The 14,177-nt window shown below is 48.3% G+C and overlaps 1 protein-coding gene across 1 annotated transcript in view; it reads right to left on the bottom strand.

The window, feature by feature from the left end:
• Positions 1-14,177, bottom strand: part of ULK2 (unc-51 like autophagy activating kinase 2) — a 360,264-nt gene that overhangs the window by 254,574 nt on the left and 91,513 nt on the right. The window lies entirely within an intron of this gene.

Genomic DNA, 14,177 nt, shown 5'->3' with positions numbered 1-14,177 from the left:
AGAAACCATAAGATTCAGGCATAGCTCTGCAATCCAGAGTACCAAAATACACATACCCTACCACTGCAAGCCTTCTGTCACAAAATGTCCATGAAACTGATTTCGAAAATTGGAAAGATAGAAAACTACTTTAATAAGCCCACAGCTAACGCAATAAAGAGAGAATTCACAAATCTTTTGACACTTAATACTTTCAAAACACTCCAAAAAAAAAAAAAGAATTACACTGCATTATCATCGCAAGCAGACCATCAGGATTGCTTTCAAACACAGCACCTCCAAAAATATTCAAAGATATCCTTTTCACAATTTGTGTTAAGCAGGTGACTAAAAAAAGTCCATGGAACTAGGTTATATTCTGCTAAAGCTGTAAACGTCCTACACTAGACCACTCCTCAAGAACCTAGGCCCATTCGTTTCTGCAAACTACAGGCCAATATCTAGAAGCCTTTTTCTAGGTAAAATATTCGAAAAAACTTTTTATTCTGCTTTCCAAGTTTAGTGAGGCAAATGACGTGCTGTCCAACAATCTGGATTCGCATCAAGGTATGGAATAACTAAAGAGATCTGCCACATACCTCTGCCCACAAGATGACTAATTCAGTCTACTACTGCAGGTCCAAACTAACCTCACGCTATGGCAGCTTAGTTACATCTCATAATGATAATCATATAAGGGATGATAGTAGCAAAGTTCATCCCAGAAGATGTCCTGATCATCTCTCGCTCCAAGCTGTGCCTGTGCAGAACCACAAACAATTAAAATTATCTGAGAATGGACCATCCTGTGCAAAGACCAGATTTGTAGACTGTGGCCATAAGTAAGAGTATAACGGGACCTGCATAACTCCTCCAAACTGTCAACTCAGTTAAAACCATAAATTGTGTGCCTATCTCACGCTTCTTCATCCATCAAAATGATAAAAGCTGCAATAACCACACCACAACGGTCTTCATGCGTGAAATGGAAACACTTCCCACACAAGCGCAAAACAAGGGCAACACTCTTTCAACCTAACACCCTACATGGTGTTTCGTACCACCCATTAAGGAAAATGCTTTAGTGCTGCACATAGGGGTAGTAGGTATCACAAAAATGTTATCATACAAAACATACTTTTTACTACTTGAAATAGACCCTCTGTGGCTTTTCAGCGTGTTGCTGTCCAAGAAAATGCATTTCTGACAACCCCGTCTGAGTGTGTCTGTGTTCCTCAAACACAAAAAATGCTCCTAAACTGCCAAATATATCAGGTAAAGCTAATTGACTGACACCACTGCAGTTATTGTTATGTTCAGCTGTTTACTGGCACGTCGCCGTAGCATGTGAAAGTTCAAGGAAACAGTTTCCCGTTATCACCCAATGCAGTAGGTTGTAAAAATAAATAAAATAATAAAACGCATCCAGGTGGAAATGCTGGTCATGTGAGAGAAATAAAGGACGGTATATAAAAGGATTAAACATAAAAGAAGGATAAGATATGTGAAGCACAAGCTGGTTAAAGCCAGAGGAAGCATTTGCAACGTCTGCCTCACTTTTCTAATATCTTAAGAAAAAGTGAGCGAATAAGCACGACCATTAAACACCAAATACTACTTGAGGATGACGTGCATGAAATAAACACCCCGTATGTCCTTGGACTGTTGGCTGTGGAACCAGGATTGCTGCCCCAGCCACCCAGACTGTGGATCTGGGCCAAACCAACTCATCCCACTTAGCTACAGTTCCCTTAAAAGACAACCTCAGGAGATCTCACTCTTAAATGGTATATTAAAAAACTAGTTATCAACACTAGAAGGCGCACCTCCCGCCCCTCCCCTCCCGCCTCCCCCTTCCTCTGGTCTCTGGAGAGCTCAACGGGACCCTTGAAGAGTTCATTTAACTTTCTCAGGCGCAGCAGTGACGTGCATAAAGGAGAACAGATTTGTTTTTGTTCTTTTTCCCCGAAAGAGCGGTTCTAGGAATCGCTAATCTGTCATAAAGGCAATGGGGCCCAAGTTCAGGCCTCCGCAGAACAAGATCAGCAGGCGGGCAGGCAGCTCGGGTTTCAGCAAAGGTCTTTCTTGTTCCATAGTTTGGGTGCAGCCTAGGGTCTGGGGCCTTCTGCAGTCATGTGAGCTGGAACCTAAAACAGTCAAACACGCGCTCCCTGAGCGTGCTCAGGTGACAGGGAGGCGCTCTGCACTGCAGGCTGAAAACACGCACGCCAGCTGTCGATGAGGGTCAGGGGAAAGAGGCCGCTGGTTTGCTTTTTCCCTGTACTTACTTGGAATACTCGGCTACAACTCCCACCCTTTCCCCTTGTAAATGGCTCGTTCAGTTTATGTGTTCGCTGTGCATGTATATCGGTGTATATACTACGCAGTTCACGGGCTTTTTGATCAGGCCGAGTTCACTTGATTTCCAGCCTTCCATGGCCTAACACCTAGATTTTCAGTGCCAGAGAAAATACGTGGCTGTATTTATTGACAGACCGCTTATGTTTATTTGTAGAATTTGTATACAGCTTGGCTTCATGGCGATAGGCTACAAACAGCGACATGCGTCTAAAATGTAATGATGGTTTCTCCTGAACAAACAGCATGAAAGGAATTATACGAAAACAAGCATTGGCAAAGCCAACAGGTCTCGCCATTGGGACCTAGTGGCTTTACCAATGGGTTTTGCCATGTTGCACAGCATCCCCCACCCTATGCAGCATGGCTAAAGAATATAAATGAAACACACTTTTGGGCTTTAATCGGTGACGTCATTTTGTAAGTGTGTGCACCACACATTACAAAATTACGCAAGAGCGTTTTTACAGATTCTAGTTGGATCAGTCACTAAAAAGAACAAGCATTTGCAATGCAATGGGTCTTGCATGTGCTCGAGTTAGAGCTACTAGCGTTGTAAACTCCCACCCAGACTTTTCTTGCCACATAAATTGAAAATTAAAAGTTAAACAATTTCACGTAAGTGAGCCGATTCACAGCACCACAGCCGCCAAGAGCATCAGCGTTAAGAGACACCCAAAAGGAAAAAGAAGTTCACTCGCAGTCAAACTTATCGGCAAAAGTGCAATTAGCCATGTAACAGGGGCAATGTCCAAGGCGGTAACTAAACCTCCCCAAGGAGGGACAAACGTAAACCATTTACCAATGTCATCAAAGGATTTTTGAAGGGCAAGCCCACGAACAAGTGGTAGTGATGGGCGTGAGGTGGGTGTTGTTAAAAGGCCAGATACATACCAACACAATGAAAAAGCAGTGCTTGCACGCTGCTATGCTCAACCTAAAAACCCCTGGGGAGGTCTACGGGTGAAAAATGTGGGATGTAGGGGGAGGAGTGGTTAAGCAACACAGGAAACTGAAACACGGATGTGGCAGAGAAGCACACGATGAGACAAAGCAATATGGTCGAAAGCATAGAACCACATGGGCATCACGGAGACGGAGAACACAGAAGCATGGTGAGACAAAGCTATATGGACAAGGGAAGCAGCACCGGAGGGGCAGAGAAGCACACAACATGGCAAGACAGAGCAACACGGCGATGGTGGGGCACAGGGGAGCAAAGAAACACATGGGGAGACAGAACAACACAGAAGGGGAGGACACACAGAAGCACATGGCTAGATATTGCAACACAGAGACGGGGGACAGATGCACATGCAAACCAGAGCAACAAGAGGATGGCAAGGCAGAGAAGCACAGGAGGGAGAAACAGCTGTAAAACCAATGCACTCCTGAAGAATGTTTAACTATAAATTAAAAAGTAGCACCAGAGCAGTATATGGATAGAGTAATGTGTCCGTGCTTCAGGTGAGGAGCAAACTCACGATGGGGACGTAAACCCCACACAAGTCATCAAATAAGAAGCAAGTAAAAGAGTGACAATAAGGCCAGCCGGTGGTGGGTGGTGTGCATGATACTGATTCAGTTGAGGCTCTCTCTCTCACACCTATCCGGATAGATAAACTGCCACTTCAAACTTCTCCACATGATCATACATCATTTCAATGTTCCCATTAGTATAGACATATGATTGGATCCCATCGCTCAGGTGACAATCTACAGGAAAGGATGGGGATATAGTAAACATGTTTGCAATTGATATATCCTGTATTATGCTGAATGGAACAGCTAAAAGTAACGGCATATGTTTCACAATTGTCAGTTTCATACGTTTCAATTTTGTCATTGAAACTGTGTCTTAACAAAATGAAATCAAATATGTGTTAATAAATAAATAATGCCAGCCTAAGGTAAACAATGGGTGGGATCTAAACCTGCTGCAAGCCACCAAAATGCCTCTCAAGAGACAGTGCATGAGGCAAGACATAAAAATGATGATTTTAAGAGCCCATCTACAGGTTGAATTGTCCATGTCAGCAGAATACAATGGTAGGGAGAGACGCATTCAGGTTGGGGACCTGATGGAGGCTGCATCAGATGCCATTATCAGACTGTCCAGTGTCCATTCCACTCAGAACCATTGAACATAATAAAGATGGCATGGTGTGGACTCGGCAGAGGGTATATCTAAAGTATAAAGTTGGCAGTTTGCAGAACACATGCAGCGGACAGGCCAGATGGTCTGCAGTACACATTTTTAGAGGGCCTGCAAAGAGAATACAATGAACATTAGGTCTGCACTATAAAGGTTGTTGGAGGCCTGCAGAGGGTACATTAACAGTAAGTGGATGCAGTGGGAAACACTAGGCAGTGGGCAAGTAGTCTGCAGTATGCTGCTTGGGTACATCTGCAGAGGAACCAGGGGCTCAAAAAGATATGCAGAAGGTACGCAATGACTAGGGTTCGGCTGAGGAACTGCAGACAAAAGGAAAATGGAATGGGCTTGTAGGGAGACTACAGAGGCCTGTGGGTTTGTATTTATTATGAAAGTGGCAAAGGGTTTGTAGTGAGTCTACAGTGGGCAATGGGTGAGCAGACAGAATACAATCGACAAAGTGTGTGCAGGTCATCTGTAGAGGGTAGTGGGTTTGCAGACAGTAGGGAATGGCACAGGGTTTGTAGGGGGTATGCAGAGGGCTTGCAGACAGTATGCATAGGTTTTCTAAGGAGCATGCAGTGGGCCTTCAGACACTGCAGTGAGCGCAAGATTGGCAGACAGAATGCAGTCAGCAGAAGGTTTGTAGGGAGTTTGCAGTGGGCCTGCAGACAGTTTGCAGTCTGCAGAGTTTACATGGCGTGTGCAGAAGGCAGTAGGTCTGCATACACTATGCCCCGAGCAGTGGAATTGCATAAAGCAAGCAGCGAGCAAAGGATCTGCAGGGAATCTGCAGTAAGCCTGCAGATAGTATGCAGCAGGCAGAGGGTTTACATGGTCTCTTCAGTGGCTCTATAGATTATGCCCTTGGCAGAGTACCTGCTGAAAGACTGCTGTGTCCACATGATTTCTAGAGAATCTGCAGTGGTCTGTAGATAGTAAGCAGATTTCAGAAGGTTTGTAAGGAATCGGCAGAAGGCTGTGGGTTTGCAGTCAGTTTGCAATGGGCAAATCGCTTGCAGGAAATCTGCAATATGGCTACAAACACGCCAAACAGTATGCAGCATGCCGACAGTTTGCAAGGAGTACAACAGGCAATGGGATTTCAAGGGAGTCTGCTGAGGACAGTGAGTCTGAAGAGAGGCCCCATAGGGATTCCGCAGTGGGATCGCACTGTGCTGGTGAGCTCTCATTATCCTCTCTCTCACCTCTACAGAATGAGCCTTTTAACTGCAGGCCTGGTGCTTTGTGCTACCGTGTGCTGGAAATGATTACATTACATGTTCTTAATAATTCCTACATAAAGCATGGGACGAAGAAGGCTGCAACGGAGAAGCAGCTCCACAAATTGGACACTGATGCGGATTAAACTCACAGTTCAGTTCAAAGGACAGCAGTCTATCCTAAAAGACTGTTGTCCTACCTCTGTGGAATACTTGCCATGGTTGCCAATCTGCCCTGCAGTGTGTCAAAGATACCCTACAGACTACCCAAAGTGGAAAAGAAATGGTGCCTCGTGAGGGATGCTTGATATAGTATTCCTCTGGACCCGAATTATCACTGGAGGCCAAAGACCAATCTTGGGAGCTCCTCGCTCTGTGCTAGTCAAGATGGCGTCCTCTTGCAATGAAGTGCAGTGTCTTGCATGGCACAAATAGAGGCACTGAGACTAAAGTCTAATAGATTGTGCGGGCCTTTTTTGATAAGATAAGGAGTCATTTTGGATCCACGTAAAAAGATGTTGCGGAATTGAATCAGCATTTGTCGAAAGTGGACAAAACATACGGATGAGAAGATCTGGCTGACAGATATCAGAGATTTGAGAGTTGTACAACTGCCACCATTCCAACCTTGGTTGCTGAAGTGGATTTCCTGAAGAGCACCTTGAAAGCCTCAAAGGTTTGTGTTCTCTACATTCGTTCTTTATCTGATACAGAGGATTTAGAAACCAAGGTATTTTTTGTGGGAATACACAGATTCTGCGGATCGTGAATTTATACCAATGTTTGTGGGGAATGACAACAGACTACGAACCTGGTGTCAGCCAGGAGTAGACCAAACAGAATGAACCTTTCTGGTGCAGTTGTACAACCCAAAACCAGACGGTGGATCACATGTTCAGCGAGTAATTAAGGATATTTTATGGTCAAACAATCCTGGGTATGTATCTTTCTGGAGCTCCTCACTAATGTATGTGGGAACACCACAGATCCATGAGGTGGGCGTGACATTTGTGCTTTGAAAACCCCAGGGCCATCTGTGACTATTCATTGGAGAACATCCAGGACTCTTGATTACCGTACGGGTATTGATCACTGACATGTTATAAAGTATTATTTTTAGTATATGGTGTGTAGGCCAAGACTGATTGGATTTTCCATTAAATGGCTAGTGAATGTGAGGTATAGTGTTGTTATACCTTGTTCTGATAAACTGTGAGAACTAGCCCAGATGTTTTTTTAGTTTTTTTTTTACCACGCGTTGTATTTTGTGATGTTCATCCATCCCCTCCCCCCCTTTCCAACATTTTTCTCTCCTAGATGACATGAAGAGCGGCAGAGAAAAAAAAAAATCCTAATAAGATTTGTGATGTTTAAAAATTGAAATACCAGTCTTCAAGACTGATAACCTGTTGCAGTCTTGTATTATTGGTAACCCTGTCTTTATCTTGGTGTCTAAATACGCCTTTTACTTCAAATCTTACTATCCTATTTAAAACAAATAAAATTGAAAGTAAAGCATTCCTCAGTGAACGTGCCAGAAATACGAATCATGAGCTAGACTTGGATTCATATATAAATAAAGTAAAAGCTAAATCGGGTTCATGCTCAACATGTGGTCCATGGCGACAGAAGTATATTTAGCTTTCGATTTTAAAAAAATGGATTCTGAACTATTTGTTATAAAACGCGGATGCGTCTTGGCAGTGGCCAGGTTGAACATAGGTTCTGTCATGGCGGGTGCAACTGATAAATGTGCCCACGAATCTGTTCTACTGACGAGGGCAGAACAGAAATAAGAATGCACACTTGCAAGGGACACGCAGTGTAAAAAAGAGCTCCATTTACTCAGCCTTGTATCATTTTGATTAATATTCTTGGCTTGTTTTGCTACCTCACGGATCCGAAATTAGCTAAGCCGGAAGTCAGCCCTGGAAACAGATGGAAGGCCTCCCTCCAAAGCAGCACACTAAACACATTGCTGACGATAGATGATGATTGATAGCGAGCGAGCGTGCTGTCAGATAGCTGCAACGGGAACTTTCCAGTCAGGCGAAGCAACGGCGTGTCCCAAAACTGACCCACTTGGAAGCCAGGGAGGCTAGATTATCAGAAGGAGATGGACGCCAATTCACATGGTGATCAGGCACTCGACTGTACACTGCCAACAGTGCCTCACAGACCTGACGCCTAGGCTGGACATCCCAAAGTCCAGGCGTTTCAGAGGCTTGCACAAGCTGCCAAGCACGAGTACTGGATACGGCCGTGTAACCCAATAGCCATCCATGTCCTTCTGCAACACATCCTTTGAGAACAACACTGGTCACGGGCATCACTATGAGGGAAAGCAGGCCCTGTCAAAGTGTGTAGGAGGCCCACAGCTTCCGGGATTTGACGCTGGAACATAAATGTATCAAGTAACAAAATATCAGAACGTGTGAAACTTTGAGGTCCAGTGGAAATAACCATCTCGACCTGCCCTCTGGTGGACTGTCAAAACAGTATTTGACACCTATAAAACAGTGGGAGTTACGAAGCGCAAGTGCGTATGACCATTTGCTATCAGCCATCTACAACCTTCTCCCCGTGTGCAACAACCTCTGTAACTACATCACAGAATGGATGTCAAAATCTTAACCTGGGGGCACAGAGTATTCTGTTCTGTGGATGTTAATGACCTCTTAAAGAGGCCTGGGGCGTCCTGAGCAGCTCAGCCCCGTCAGACATCTATGGTTTCTCAGCACACAGACAATGATAGCACAAAGAAACACCAGGTCTCTCTAGTAGACATATTCCATTGCACAGTTACTTTCCTGTAGGACACGAAATAGCTCTATATACTAAAGTGTTGTAAACTCTACTTAGGTCTATTTTAGTTCTGAGAAAGGATGCATTTTCAGGGGCGGCCCCTGCGCTATGGTGGAGGAGCGTCACTCCCCTGCTGAAAGGAAGCAGGAAAGCAGAAAAATAAAATGATAATAAAATCATTTTTTTATCATTTTATTTTTCTGCTTAGGAAGGGTGGGGCCAGCATCCTCAGCTTTAGTGGGGGAAGGAGGACGGGGGGGTGAGGAGGGAGGGGGGAGTGCTAGTTGCACTTTTAAGTGTGCATGTTGGTTTGGCAGGCCAAACCGACATGCACACTTAGAACTCTTCACGCAGCTGTGTTTCACAGATGGGTGGAGACCAAGACCTGGCTCCCACTCCCTCACTGAGCGGCATTTCAACCCACTCAAGCCATCTCAGCAGTTCTCTCATGCTGTGTAACAGCATGAAAGAAGTGTCTAGATTGGGTGGGGAGGGGTACAAGGCAGAAGCACTGAGGCGGCAGGAGCGGCGGAGGCAGGTAAGTGTTATTTTTATTTTTGCCCCTCCTACTTCCCACCCCAGCTCTGCCTCACCAGCCCTTCCTGCCAGCAGCCACCCCTGTGTATTTCACTTCAATGCACAGGCCCTCTTTAGCTCTGCTGCCCCTGGTGCAGAATGTTTCTGAGCATGTTATGAAAAAGACAGAGTTCATCTCATGATCACAAAATGGTGCACAAACATAAGCATCTTAGAGGCAGTCTAGTTTTATGAGTGACACTCCTCATTCTTACACGAGCTAACAGTAAATTGGAAGAATTAGGACATAAGAAATTGGCCGCAGGTGGAGGAGCCAAGATGGCGACCGGGAGGGGCGCTTAACAAAGCGCTCCGTCTCGGGCTCGCCACCAAACAACTGCGGGGCGCCCCAGGGACGCCAATATCCTGCTACGAGGGAGAGACCCGCTTCGAGGACCTTTCTCCCCTCGCTGGCGGCTGGAGGTGCTCGGACGGCCGAGAGGGGAGGCCGATGAGCAACAACGCCGCATCGGAAACCGCGGCCGTCATCTTTCCTCGTTGCGAGGATTGGAGCTCCGTCCTGGAGCCCCAAAAGTGAGGTGGGTGAGGGGCGGCAGGGGGGACACCTTTGCGGGAGGGCAGCAGGCCCGCAGCTGGGCCCTGCACCGCTCTGGGCTGCACCCCTCCCTCCCCCCCTCTATCGCTGGAGATCCCTCCCCACTGCTGACGTGGGGGGGAACAAAGAAGCGGAGAGCTTACAGACGGGGACCCCCGGGGGTGCCCCCCTTTGGCCCGCAGACCAGCAGCAGGACGTGCCCCCCCCCCCCCACCCTCGACCTAGGGGGGACACGGAGAGAAATCGGCGAGGCGCCTCTGGGACGCCAGGGACTCTGAATCGTGGGGGGGGTGGGTTCGCTCCCTGCACCCCCTGCCTATTGGTGGTGGCTCCGGCAATTTCTGGACACCCGTGGGTCACGGAGGAAGCGCACTAACCAGGATACTACGCCCACCACCACTCCCCCGACGCGGGGATTTGAACCTTGCACGGCGGCTCAAATAGAGGAGCGGGCACACGACGGCCGACATCGAGGGAGTGGGGGGCCCTCACCCAGGCCCTGAATTGCTTCGTCCGGCTGCGGTGCTACCGAGGGCACGCGGGCCTTGCCCCCCGCCATCCGTCTCCCTCCAGCCTATACTGGCCGAGTGGCCTAGAAGCGGGCGGCTTTTGTCCGCCTGAGCAGGAACTCACCCTGAAGAATACCAGGTGGGCCGTAACCTAAAGAACTGAAGCGCACGCCGGCGCGGACCTGGGAAAATACACAGTCCCCCTTGTCCGACCAACTCAGGGAACGTGGGAGTTTGCGTGGGTGCAAGTGGAACAGGGACTCACAAGACGAGACAAAATGGCCGGGAGATCAAAATCAGCAAGGAGCCAGGACCGGAACACGCATGGACCAGCGCCTGGAGATCAACAACCCATGCCTACCCTACAGTCGCTGGAATCCACACTTCTGGCCCACTCCTCTCAGTTTGAGAAAGTACTTCAAGCAATCATGGACACTAAAATTTCATTGGAGAACAGAATAGATACGGTATCGCAAGACCTGAACATTCTTAGAGCGGACCATCGCAAATTATCCGAAAAAGTAAAGTCAACGGAAGAGGTGCTAAACGAACTGAACCCCAAAGTAGCGGACAACCAAAAACAAATTCTCCGCCTGGATCTAGAGGTAAAAACACTGTTGAGAAGAGCAGCGGAGGTGGAGGGCAGATCCCGCCGTAACAACATACGGTTTCTCGGATTCCCGGAAAAATCACTGGATCAAAATTTAGAGCTTTTGCTGGAACACTGGTTAACTAAAGAGGCCCTGAATGGAGCCCCATCGAAATTTTTCTCAGTTGAAAGAGCACACAGGATTCCCGGCCGTCCCCCAGTGCCGGGCCAGCCCTCAAGCCCGCTGATAGCCAGGTTCCTAAACTTTAGAGACCGGGATGCGATACTGCAACAATTTTGCAGCAAAGGCCCAATCCAGTACGAGGACTCAACTGTTCACGCCTACCCAGACTTCACTCAAGAAGTGCAAAGACAACGCAACTCCTTTGCCCAAATAAAGCAACGTCTCCGCGAACATGATATAAAGTATGCTCTATTATTCCCAGCCAAATTAAGAGTACTAACAGATGAACGCACCCACGTGTTCACATCGCCGGAGGACGCCTGGACATGGATGCATGCCAAGGGGATCGCCCATCCCCGAGAAGCAACCGGAATCAACCAAAACTGGTCAACTGCATCCTCACGGAAACGCTCCAAGAGGCGCCCCAGGGGTCAACCCACGGAGAAACAGGCAGCAGAGGAGAGAGCTAGGGCCTTGAAGGAAACTCCCCAGCTGACACAGAATTCTTTCGAGACCCTCAGGGCCCACCCGGAGGAGGGCTCGGAGTTGGACTCGATAAGTTCGGATTCCACACTAACGGAGTCGCTGAAGGGCCCGGAGATCACCCCCCCGGACCGCAGATATACTCTGAACGAGTGTCGCCGACCTGTCCCCGCGGCGGGACCCGCCGCCACAGTCGGAGAGTAGAACTGAACATTATGTGCCTCACTGGTAGCGGTTGGACACATCGCCTGAACTTATGTATCCTTATTTTTTCTGCTCTTAGTGATAACTCCTTTATTTATACTGCGCCTAATCGGCGGCGGTGCGCGGCGGGGGGGACGGATTGCTGCGCCCTGGGGGCGCCCCACACTACCCGCAGACCGTGTCTGCAGAAGGATGCGAGCCCCTATAATGAGCCGCACCCGGATAGTATTATTGCTCCCCCACAGACATCCACATGGACACAGTCCAGGTCGCGCCCCAATGTGGGGCGCAGCTTCTTGTTGGTTCACAGTTGGGGACTGGATCCAGTTGGGGAGGGAGGTAGGGTAATCACTAGTTTGTACACCACGGGTCTGCGCATAACACAGGATACATGGCTGGGAGCGGGGGACCGGGCTGCCGCGGCGGCGAGGACGGGGGAAACTGTCTGGGTCCTACCGGGGGGCAGAATGCCAGACGCGCCCTCACAAAATAAATATGGCCCAATCTACAGCCTATAACACACACAAATATGACATAGTCACCTGGAATGTTAGGGGCCTCGGGAACCATAGCAAAATGTCCAGGGTGCACGCAAGACTTAAACACCAGGGCACACACATTGCAATCCTACAAGTAACCCACCTGCGGGATCCAGACCTACAAGAACTGCGGAGCAAATGGGGAGGACAGATTGTAGGCACATCTTATTCAACCTTTGCGAGGGGGGTCCTCATATGGATAGCAGGGAGTGTCCCATTTCTCCAAACATCATATAGGATAGATCAGGAAGGCAGATATGTGGTAGTGGAGGGTAAATTAGACGGCAAACAATTATCACTCATAGGGGTATATGTCCCCAATACTGCGCTACCAGAGTTCCTGAACACGCTCACCCCAGCATTATTAGCAAACCCCGGAACATCCGCAATATGGGGCGGAGACTTCAATAATACGCCGGACCCGACATTGGACAGATCTAACCCCCCCACACATCTAGTGGCCAATAGATACCCCAGGCGCCCATTATCAACATGGGCCAGTGACATGGGCCTCCATGATATATGGCGTATGAAGCACCCACAACACAGATAATACTCATTCTACTCGGTACCACACAAAGTACACACCAGGATAGATCTATTATGGGGTACTCAGGAGATTTGCACAGTAACCAACGGGATTGAATACCTAGCTAAGACACTATCAGACCACTCGCCGCTTAAAATAACTCTGGACTGGGGCAGGAAGCGTCAAGCGATCCCAACTTGGAGGCTACAAGTGGAAGCGCTACAGGACCCAGCATTCACAGACACACTGAGAACAGCACTAAAACAGTACTGGGAATTAAATGCAGGCACCACAAACTTAAGAGCAGTGGAGTGGGACGCACACAAAGTAGTGATCCGTGGGCACTGTATTTCTACCACATGGGGGGTGAGACGCACACTCCATGCAGAGGTTAGCAAGCTGGAGAAGAAACTAAGAGTACTAGAAAATGCAGTAGCCCGCAACGAAACGCCATACACGTCATTAAAAGATGCGCGTGCAGAATATGCAGCCACCAACGCCACATTACGCCTTCATGACTACAAATACCACTTGACTAGATTACAAGCGGAAGGCGATAGATCGGGTAGGCTGCTCGCATGGCTCCTACGGGAGGAACGGCAATGCCCTCCAATTGGGGCAATAGGGATAGGTGCAGGCGCACTAGCAATCACACAGGAAAAAATAAACGATGCGTTCAGGGAATACTACACACAACTATACACTACACGTACATCATGAACTCCCCAACAACTCAGGGCTTTTCTGGCGGACTCCTCTCTGCCCCAATTCACACACACTGACAGAGAGACACTAGAGGCCCCCATCACACTAGGAGAACTCAACCAGGCCCTAGAACAACTACCTAGAAATAAAGCTCCAGGGGCGGACGGCCTCCCATCAGAATACTATTTCACATTTGCGACACACCTTAACGCACACCTCCTAAAAGTAATCGAAGAAGCAGAGGTCAACGGAACTCTGCCCCCCACAATGAGAGAGGCAATGATAGTGGTCCTCCCGAAACAGGGGCGTGACCCCACCGACGTCAAGTCCTACAGACCCCTGTCTCTGCTAAACCTAGACTGCAAAATACTTGGCAAAGTCCTAGCCAACAGGCTAGCTCCTCACATGCACACCTTGATACACGAGGATCAGAATGGATTTATCCCAAAACGCAATACCTTCCTCAACATCCACAGGCTGCTGAGCGTAATGGGCGACACCCCCCCCCCCGAGTGCATTTGAAGAAGCAGTGATCTCACTAGACATCGAAAAAGCGTTCGACACACTAGAATGGGACTTTCTGTTTGCCACCATGCAGCGAATGGGTATAGGCCCAAAATTGATTAGCTGGGTACGCATTCTGTACACTAACCCACAGGCCAGGGTGAAAACAGGGGGAGTCATATCAGAGAGCTTCTCGATCAGCAGGGGAACAAGACAGGGGTGCCCCCTGTCCCCCCTTCTGTTCGCCCTGGCGATGGAACCACTGGCCGCGCGCGTCCG

This window comes from Pleurodeles waltl, chromosome 3_1 (assembly GCF_031143425.1).
Source record: "Pleurodeles waltl isolate 20211129_DDA chromosome 3_1, aPleWal1.hap1.20221129, whole genome shotgun sequence".
Taxonomy (NCBI): Eukaryota; Metazoa; Chordata; class Amphibia; order Caudata; family Salamandridae; genus Pleurodeles; species Pleurodeles waltl.
The sequence above is the reverse complement of the archived record's forward strand: the minus strand, read 5'-3'. Positions and strand labels throughout refer to the sequence as shown.